General features: G+C 41.1%; 1 long non-coding RNA gene across 1 annotated transcript; it reads left to right on the plus strand.

Moving 5' to 3' along the window:
* Nucleotides 1-270: 270 nt before the first annotated feature.
* On the plus strand, nucleotides 271-9,486 carry LOC144074810 (uncharacterized). The gene is made up of 3 exons (XR_013300384.1): nucleotides 271-359; nucleotides 7,721-7,995; nucleotides 8,169-9,486. It is a non-coding gene; the product is annotated as an uncharacterized LOC144074810 (long non-coding RNA).
* Nucleotides 9,487-10,471: the final 985 nt, after the last annotated feature.

The following is a 10,471-nucleotide window of genomic DNA, read 5'->3' on the forward strand; positions in this document are numbered from 1 at the left end:
TTGTGGCAGAGAGCATCATGTGTTCATGAGGCAGGGTCGGGCTGACCTAAAATATTTAAGATATTGCCAAAACGATGACAAAGGAGGGCAGATGTCCTTCACGTTCTCACTGTACTGTGCTCAGATGTCAGAAGTGATTGTGAAGGACGGCGGATGTCATTCACTGCACTATGCTCAAGCTTTAAAAGATGCCGAGTTTTTCAATAAAGTAGGTCTTGCTTCCTGTGTTGCAACCAGAGAGCGTTGTGTATTTTTCCACTCCAGGAATTGGCGTTGTCAGCAGGATGCCAAAGGAGAAAGCATCACATGCTGGCTGCTCACCGCGCAGCGTATTGAGAAATCCAAGGCCGTAAAAAGAGGTACGATTTCTTACCATTTGATTGACAATATGGTGTATGTGTGAGTGGTTGGCGTCAATGCTATGGTTCTAAACCTCCCAGGCAAAAAGGACCTGTGTGGAAAAAGGTAAGAGGGGAGACCTCAATCGCACGAAGACCAAAAGTCTTCTTGTGTTATATATATATATATATATATATATATATATATATATATATATATATATATCAGTGGCGGGCCGTCAGGGCCTTCAAAGCCTTCTCTGCTGGCCTAAGAAATATCTGAATCATATATTTTGTCCATCAATACTTATTATTCCAAATGGTCTGTTAGCTTCCTTTCATTGCTTTTCCCCCTGGTTGCACTGCTTCCAGATGTGTGTTTTCATATTGAAGCATTTAACCAATCACATTTCAGTCATTATTTGTTGCCAGATCAGATCTGTCTCAAAGCTTTCACAATCAGTTCTTGCGGGCTCTGCTGCATTAAACTAGACTGTTGTTTTTAACCAATCAGATTTCGAGTTGGCAACCCCACAATGATTTTTCATAGGCGTTAGCATTTTGCTGGCTGGGACATGTCATTGCTTTCACAAACTATGATTGGCTAGTAGGCGGGCCAAAGCAGCACCCGAGGCAGCCAAGATCGCAAACTCCACCCACTATGGCCTACAGAAGCAGAAGCAAAAACAAATTGATTCTGTTTGCTCACAAAGCTAGTTTCCAGACGGACTTTTCTAGAAAAAAAAATGAACATCATTAAGAAAGGGCGGTCAACTCCGAAGCTAGCAAGCCTGTTACAGCCGGGAAAATGGTGTGTGGGGCACTTTCAGCGCGCTAACTTAGCTCCACAAGCAAATAGTATATTGTTGTGTTGATTTAATGCTATTTCCAAAACGGACTATGCCGGAAATATGACAGGACAGGCTCTACTTTCATCATTAGCTTCGATGGCGATAGGAAAGAAGGAAGAAAGAAAGGAGGATGGATATTGTGTAAAAAGGATTTTTGGTGAGTAAAATTACAAATATGGCTATATTCCTAAATAATATTTCAATTGTGGGCCAAGTTCTGATATCCTAAAAGCTCCAGTGTTTGTATTTAATTACTAAATGCTGCTAGGAAGTGGATTTTACCCCATTTTAGTGCAATTTTTGCCGTTTTGCCATTGGCGTCCATCGCTGTCTTTTCCCGGGAAAAATCACCCCCCTGGCCTGGTTGTAACGTCTCAAAAGCTCCAGTATTTGTATTCAATTAATAAATGATGCTAGGAAGTGGAATTCACCTAATTTTAGTGCATTTTTTGTCATTTCACGTATGGACGTATCGACGTTCATCGCTGTCTTTTTACCGGGGAAATGATACTCCGGGCCCGGTTCTGATGTCTAAAAAGCTCCAGTATTTGTATTTAATCAATAAATGCTGTTTTCGGCTGGATTTTACCCCATTTTCGGGCAATGTTTGCCGGTACGCCATTGACGTTCATCGCTGTCTTTTCCCGGGAAAATCACCCCCTGGCCTGGTTTTAATGTCTGAAAAGCTCCAGTATTTGTATTTAATCATGAAATGCTTCAAATGCTGCTAGGAAGTGGATTTTACCCCATTTTTGTGCATTAATTTATTGATTATTTTTTATGTGTCGCAGCTGTAGCTGCAGTAGAGGTTTTATAGCCATAAAATAGTTTTTGAGGGTTGGATTGATACATTGAAGGCGCTACCAGAAAATGCACCGCCCGCCACTGATATATATATATATATATATATATATATATATATATATATATATATATATATATATATATATATATATGTATATATGTTGGATTTATTATGGGATGTTTCTATATGTTTTGTAAGCATTTTTAATAAATAATAAGGCTATGTTGATATTATAGAGGTATGCATTTTAATTACTTTTGTATAAGAGTGTCTTTAATTTGAGACTGGTTACAAACTCGAGGTCACCCTGCTGGCTCCAGCTTGTTGACATAACACCTCACCCTCCAAGGTCTGTTACTGGGAGATAGACCTTGCAACCCAGACACCCAGATGCAAGTTCGCAATTATCTACGAAGGACTCATAAATTGTTTTATCTGGGACGCCGGCAGTTTACCTTAAAAAGAAATTATTATGCTTATACTGCAAATTCTTACGCAGGTGTTTTGGTTTAAATCTAATAATGGCAATTGTTTTGAATCAGATTACATTGAAATGTTTTCAGTTATGTGCGACTAAATACAGAGAAGAGGGACTGCACGTTAGAAATGCTCAGGAACGAAGGCGCGTTCTGAGTGTGGCTCCTTGCAAGTTGTAACCAGATATGGGAAAGATGTCTTCCAATTTTAATTAAATATTACTAATAATGATTTAAGGGTATTAATCATTATTCCAACAATATATATATATATATATACATACATACATACATACATACATACATACATACATACATACATACATACATACATACACACATACACACATACACACATACACACATACACACATACACACATACACACATACACACATACACACATACACACATACACACATACACACATACACACATACACACATACACACATACACACATACACACATACACACATACACACATACACACATACACACATACACACATACACACATACACACATACACACATACACACATACACACATACACACATACACACATACACACATACACACATACACACATACACACATACACACATACACACATACACACATACACACATACACACATACACACATACACACATACACACATACACACATACACACATACACACATACACACATACACACATACACACATACACACATACACACATACACACATACACACATACACACATACACACATACACACATACACACATACACACATACACACATACACACATACACACATACACACATACACACATACACACATACACACATACACACATACACACATACACACATACACACATACACACATACACACATACACACATACACACATACACACATACACACATACACACATACACACATACACACATACACACATACACACATACACACATACACACATACACACATACACACATACACACATACACACATACACACATACACACATACACACATACACACATACACACATACACACATACACACATACACACATACACACATACACACATACACACATACACACATACACACATACACACATACACACATACACACATACACACATACACACATACACACATACACACATACACACATACACACATACACACATACACACATACACACATACACACATACACACATACACACATACACACATACACACATACACACATACACACATACACACATACACACATACACACATACACACATACACACATACACACATACACACATACACACATACACACATACACACATACACACATACACACATACACACATACACACATACACACATACACACATACACACATACACACATACACACATACACACATACACACATACACACATACACACATACACACATACACACATACACACATACACACATACACACATACACACATACACACATACACACATACACACATACACACATACACACATACACACATACACACATACACACATACACACATACACACATACACACATACACACATACACACATACACACATACACACATACACACATACACACATACACACATACACACATACACACATACACACATACACACATACACACATACACACATACACACATACACACATACACACATACACACATACACACATACACACATACACACATACACACATACACACATACACACATACACACATACACACATACACACATACACACATACACACATACACACACACACACACACACACACACACACACACACACACATACACACATACACACATACACACATACACACATACACACATACACACACACACACATACACACACACACACATACACACATACACACATACACACATACACACATACACACATACACACATACACACATACACACATACACACATACACACATACACACATACACACATACACACATACACACATACACACATACACACATACACACATACACACATACACACACACACACACACACACACACAACACACCACACCACACCACACCACACCACACCACACCACAACACACACACACACACACACACCACACACACCACACACACCACACACACCACACACACCACACACACCACACACACCCCACACACCCCACACACCACACACACCCCACACACCCCACACACCACACACACCACACACACCACACACACACACAAACACACAAACACACAAACACACAAACACACAAACACACAAACACACAAACACACAAACACACAAACACACAAACACACAAACACACAAACACACAAACACACAAACACACAAACACACAAACACACAAACACACAAACACACAAACACACAAACACACAAACACACAAACACACAAACACACAAACACACAAACACACAAACACACAAACACACAAACACACAAACACACAAACACACAAACACACAAACACACAAACACACAAACACACAAACACACAAACACACAAACACACAAACACACAAACACACAAACACACAAACACACAAACACACAAACACACAAACACACAAACACACAAACACACAAACACACAAACACACAAACACACAAACACACAAACACACAAACACACAAACACACAAACACACAAACACACAAACACACAAACACACAAACACACAAACACACAAACACACAAACACACAAACACACAAACACACAAACACACAAACACACAAACACACAAACATATAATAATCGGACATAGGCCCTGTCATCATCATCAACAACAAAAGCCTAATTGTCATCACACCCAGCAACTGCGTATGACGAAATTGGTAGTGCTTCTCCATAAGGTGCGTTTTCTCGGCAAAAGACCTAATAAGTTATAGTTTTGGACTCGTAATTTGGCATTCTGCCGTTATGGATACATCGCATCACCCCCCCAAGCGGATCACTTACCTCTCACTGTCTTTCACTTACCTTCAGTCAGCCAGTAGGAGGCAGATCACCACCCAAACATCTTTTCATATTACCTCACACATCTTTTCATATTACCTCACCCCGAAGTTATTACACAAGGGATTGTGTGTTGTTTCATATTACCTCACCCCGAAGTTATTACACAAGGGATTGTGTGTTGTGTTGCCGCAAGTTTAGAGTTCTGATGGATGTGGGGAGAAAAACTGTCCTTAAGTCTATTTCTCCGTACTTTGTGGGACCTATAGCGTCTGCCAGAGGGCAGCAGCTGGAACAGATTGTGACCAGGGTGGTGTGTCCCCGAAGATGTTCCTGGCTCTGCTGAGGTAACGAGGGCTGGCAATGTCGTCCAGTGAGGGCAGAGAGCAGCCGACGATCTTCTGGGCAGTGTTAATCACTTTCTGCATGGCCTTTTTGTCTGCTGCCGTGCTTCCAGCGTACCACACTGTGATGCAGTATGCCAGGATCCTCTCCACAGTGGTTCTATAGAAGGTTACCAGAAGCTTGGTGTCCAAGTTGTTCCTCCTGAGTACCCTGAGGAAATGGAGTCGTTTCTGGGCCTTCTTCACTACTGCTGTGGTGTTTGTAGACTAGGAGAGCTTATCCGTGACGTGGACCCCCAGGAATTTAAAGGACTGGACCCTGTCTACACATACTCCATTTATGAGGAGTGGGGCCAGATCTGTGCTGTGTTTGCGAAAGTCCAGGATTATTTCTTTAGTCTTCACCGAGCACCACGAAGACAGTTTGTTGACCTCATCTCTGAAGGCCGACTCCCCTTCTGAGATGAGTCCGACCAAAGTGGTGTCATCAGCAAATTTGATGATGGAGTTAGACTGGTGGGTTGGTGTACAGTTGTATGTGTACAGGGAGTACAGAAAAGGACTCAGTACACAGCTTTGAGGGGAGCCAGTGCTCAGTGTAATGGAAGAAGAGAGGTGGGGACCAAGTCTAAAAGTTTGTGGTCGGTTGGTTAAGAAGTTCTTTATCCAGCAGCAGATGGAAGAGGATAATCCAAGGTGGGAGAGTTTGTCAGTCAGAATGTCCGGTTTTATAGTGTTGAAGGCTGTGCTATAGTCAATGAAAAGCATCCTCACGTAATTCCCTTGGTGTTCCAGGTGGCTCAGTGCTGTGTGTAGATCAATGGCGATAGCATCCTCAGTGGACCTGTTTGCTCTATAAGCAAACTGGTGAGGGTCAACTGAGGGAGGGATTGTATTCCTGATATGGCGGGCTACCAACTTTTCAAAGCACTTCATGTGCAACAGGCCTATAATCATTCATGCTGTCAATAGTTGGCTTTTTGGGGACATGGATAATGGTGGCAGATTTCAGGTAGGATGGAATAATGGATTGCTGCAGGGAACAATTGAACATTTTTGTGAAGACTCCAGTCAGCTGGTTAGCACAGGCTTTGAGCACCTTCCCAGGTACTCCGTCAGGGCCAGCAGCCTTCCTGGTGTTCACAGATCGCATTGCCAGTCTCACTTCCTGTTCCTGGAACTTCAGTGCTGCAGGGTGGTGGTGGGGGTGTTGAGACTGGGTCTGATTTGTCAGTCTCAAAGCGGGCAAAGAAACTTTTCAGTTCCTCCGCTAGTGAGGCATCTGCGTTAACAGACATTATTGTTATTGTAGTTGGTAATATGTCGTATTCCCTGCCACATCTTCTTTGGGTTATTTCCTGTGAAGTGCTCCTCAATTTTCTTAGTATATGCTGCCTTGGCCTTTTTAATGCCTCTTTTCAGCTCTATTTTTTGTAATATTTTTATTTCATTTTTTATTTTTTTTCAAGCCTCGGGTCAAAGCTGTTAAACAGCTGATTGGAATTTCATTGGAAGGAAAGATAAACAGGGCAGTTTGTCCGTGGCCGTTATCCCGAGCTGTTTGTCTCGTGGGAAAACTCGAGTGCTTTTTCGGTCTGGAAGCTAATGCAAAGTGTGAAGTAGTGAGATGCAGTTTAATTATGAAGTCTGTTTGAAACAGTGGTGTACCGTCTGGCCCTGCAAGGCCTTCTCTGCTGGCCTAAAAATATCTGAATCACAGACTGATCTTAATTATATTTTGCCCATGAATATTTATTTAAAAATTCCAAATTGTTCGTCAGCTTCCTTTCATTGCTTTTCCCCCGGTTGCACTGCTGCCAGATCTGTGTTTTCATATTTAAGCATTAAACCAATCACATTTCAGCCATTATTTGTTGTCAGGGCCATGAGTCTGGGACACAACTGGGCCAGAGTGAGAGGAGATTTCGACGAAAGAAACAACCAAGGAAAAGTCCACCCCCATAATTCACAAGACCTAACGCACTTGGTGGAAAGAGTCCCGACCCGAGTATGAGACACGTGGCGTCCAACACCATGCTATGACAAAATCAGAGCCACAAGGCAGGAACAAGGAGAAGGAATTCATAAATTCAGAGCAAGATTTGAAGAAGTGTTCAAAATCCACAGTGGGATTGCAGAAGACTAAAATGAGCAAGGTGCGTACCAAGACCAATTGAGACAAGGGTTCCTGGAAGGGCTCCAGCCCCAAATCAAAGGGTTCGTGCAGAAGTACTGTGTCACATACCGAACCATGCCAATGAATCAACTAATGGAGTGGGCGATTCTCCTTGCCTGCCTTATTGATCTACGACCTCTTGTTTTCACCCAGGATTCCGACCACGCTCAGCCCCACGACCACGGACCACGGACAACGACTTTGCCTTCGCCCCTTGTACCCTCCACTCTGGACTTCCCGACGGACTTCACGGCTACCGAACTTCCTTCTACGACCAACGACTTGTCTACGCTATCAACTCATGTGCTTTGCCCGTCTCGTGGACGATTCTAATAAAAGATTTGATTGATGTGTTTAAAGAAAATTCTTTTAGTTACTTCAGGGGGGAAATGTGAAATATGAATTGTATTCTTATATTTAATCTTGCACACTTTTGCACTGATATGATGTATTTTAGTCACTATAATAGAATTTTATTGACCCCTATTGGTTAAAACGTGCACTACACCTTATTTTGTACACCACCCCCTTCTATGTGATGTGTTCTACCCCAATAAAAATGCAGTTGAAACCAGAGTTGCTCGGGAGATAACTTTGAGGAGCGGGAGAGTAGGCACATTCTCCAACTACTGAATTGTTCGCTTCCCCCCCTCTGCAGACGCGATTAAAATGTCATTCTTTCTGTCTCAGTGTGCTCTCTATGTCCGATTTTATTTAAGTGTTGGCCAGTAACCCCAACAGTGTTTTCCCTCTGCACCTCGCACTCGCTATGACTTCCCCTGTCCGCAGACACAATACTGACACCTGTTGGACTTCCTTGCAGGAAACATAGTTGACAGACTCAACTGACACTGATATAAATACTTTTATTGTATCCAATACGGTCATTTACGTATTTGCCTTCATATTTTCTTGTTCCAAATATGTGTTCCTCGGAACCTGTGAGCCAGTGCTACTTCTCGTAGTTATTGAGCTGAAAGTGGTGGACAAACCTCTTTCCGGGTTATGACAGGCTTGCTAGCTTTGGAGTTGTCCGACCTTTTTTAATGATGTTCAGCTTTTCTTGAAAAGTCTGTCTTGAAAATGTCTTTGACAGTAAATCTACAACCAAATCAATTTCTTCTCCTCCTTCAGCCATTGTGGGTTGACAAAACTGCTATTAAATCAAAATATCAACAAAATATTTGCTTGTGCAGCTTGCTACAGATACAGCTTGCTAGCTCTGGGTCATCCACTCTATCAGTAGCAAATCACAGTTTGTGAAAGTGATGACGCATGGTGTCGCCAACTCGAAATCTGATTGGTGAAAGCAACAGATTTATCGACGTTTATTTTATGCTACAGGCCTGCAGAAGTGACTGTCCAGGCCTCCAGGTAGATTTCTCACTCTGGCAACAAATAATGGCTGAAATGTGATTGGTTAAGTGCTTAAATATGAAAACCCACACCTGATAGCAGCACAACCAGGAGAAAAGCAATGAGAGGAAGCTGACAAACAATTTGGAATTATTTAAGTATTCATCGACAAAATATAATTATCATCAGTCGGTCATTCAGATTTATTGTGGCCAGCAGAGAAGGCCTTGCAGGCCCTGATGGTCCACCACTGTAAAATAGTTATTGAGGGTTGGATTGATTTAGACGTAGCACTGCTGAAAGTCCAGGGGTGAAATAAACGGCCCGCCACTGCTCAAATGTATATTCTCACCAGCTTGTAACCATTCTGACTTTACTCACTGTTAGATTTATTATGGAATGTTTCTATATGTGTTGTAAGCATTTTTAATAAGTAATAAGGCTATAAATTAATTCATGGGACCACAGACACTTTTCCTCCCCATCGTCTCCTCAAGGCCCCACAGCTCGAGGACACATTGTTTTCGGATGGCGATAATCGCATTATTGTTTGAAAATACGGATGCTTTGTTTACATTATAATACTGCTTTGTTTACATTATAATACTGCTTGGTTTACTTTAGAATGCTTTGTTTACCTTATAATGAAAATATTATGCAATTCCTCACACCGTTGTTTGGGTGCCTTGTTCAACTTTTATGCTTACTTCGGCTATTCTCACAGTTGTTTTTCTAACCATCTAGGGTGTTATTGTACTGATTACATAACATGTTTTTCGAGTGTCGCGATTAAATACAATGATTCAGTTACTGCAATTCAGAATGCCTTGTGGACTAAGACGACGTCACAAGGCACCTCCTTGCAAATGTAAGCAGTTATGTTGAAAGATGTTTTCCTATTTTAATTAAATATTACTCATAATGATTCAAAAGGTTTTAATCATTATTCCAACACTCACGCTGTTCATGTATCTTGTTTGTATTATCACTCAAGTCACATAGTATGTATTCATACTTGGTGCACAAGTGCTCCTTTGTCCTACAGATTCCACACTTATCTTGGGACGCATAATTATTTCTCGTTAGCTCTGGTTGTCGAG

The sequence above is a fragment of the Stigmatopora argus genome, chromosome 5, assembly GCF_051989625.1.
Source record: "Stigmatopora argus isolate UIUO_Sarg chromosome 5, RoL_Sarg_1.0, whole genome shotgun sequence".
In the NCBI taxonomy this organism is placed as follows: Eukaryota; Metazoa; Chordata; class Actinopteri; order Syngnathiformes; family Syngnathidae; genus Stigmatopora; species Stigmatopora argus.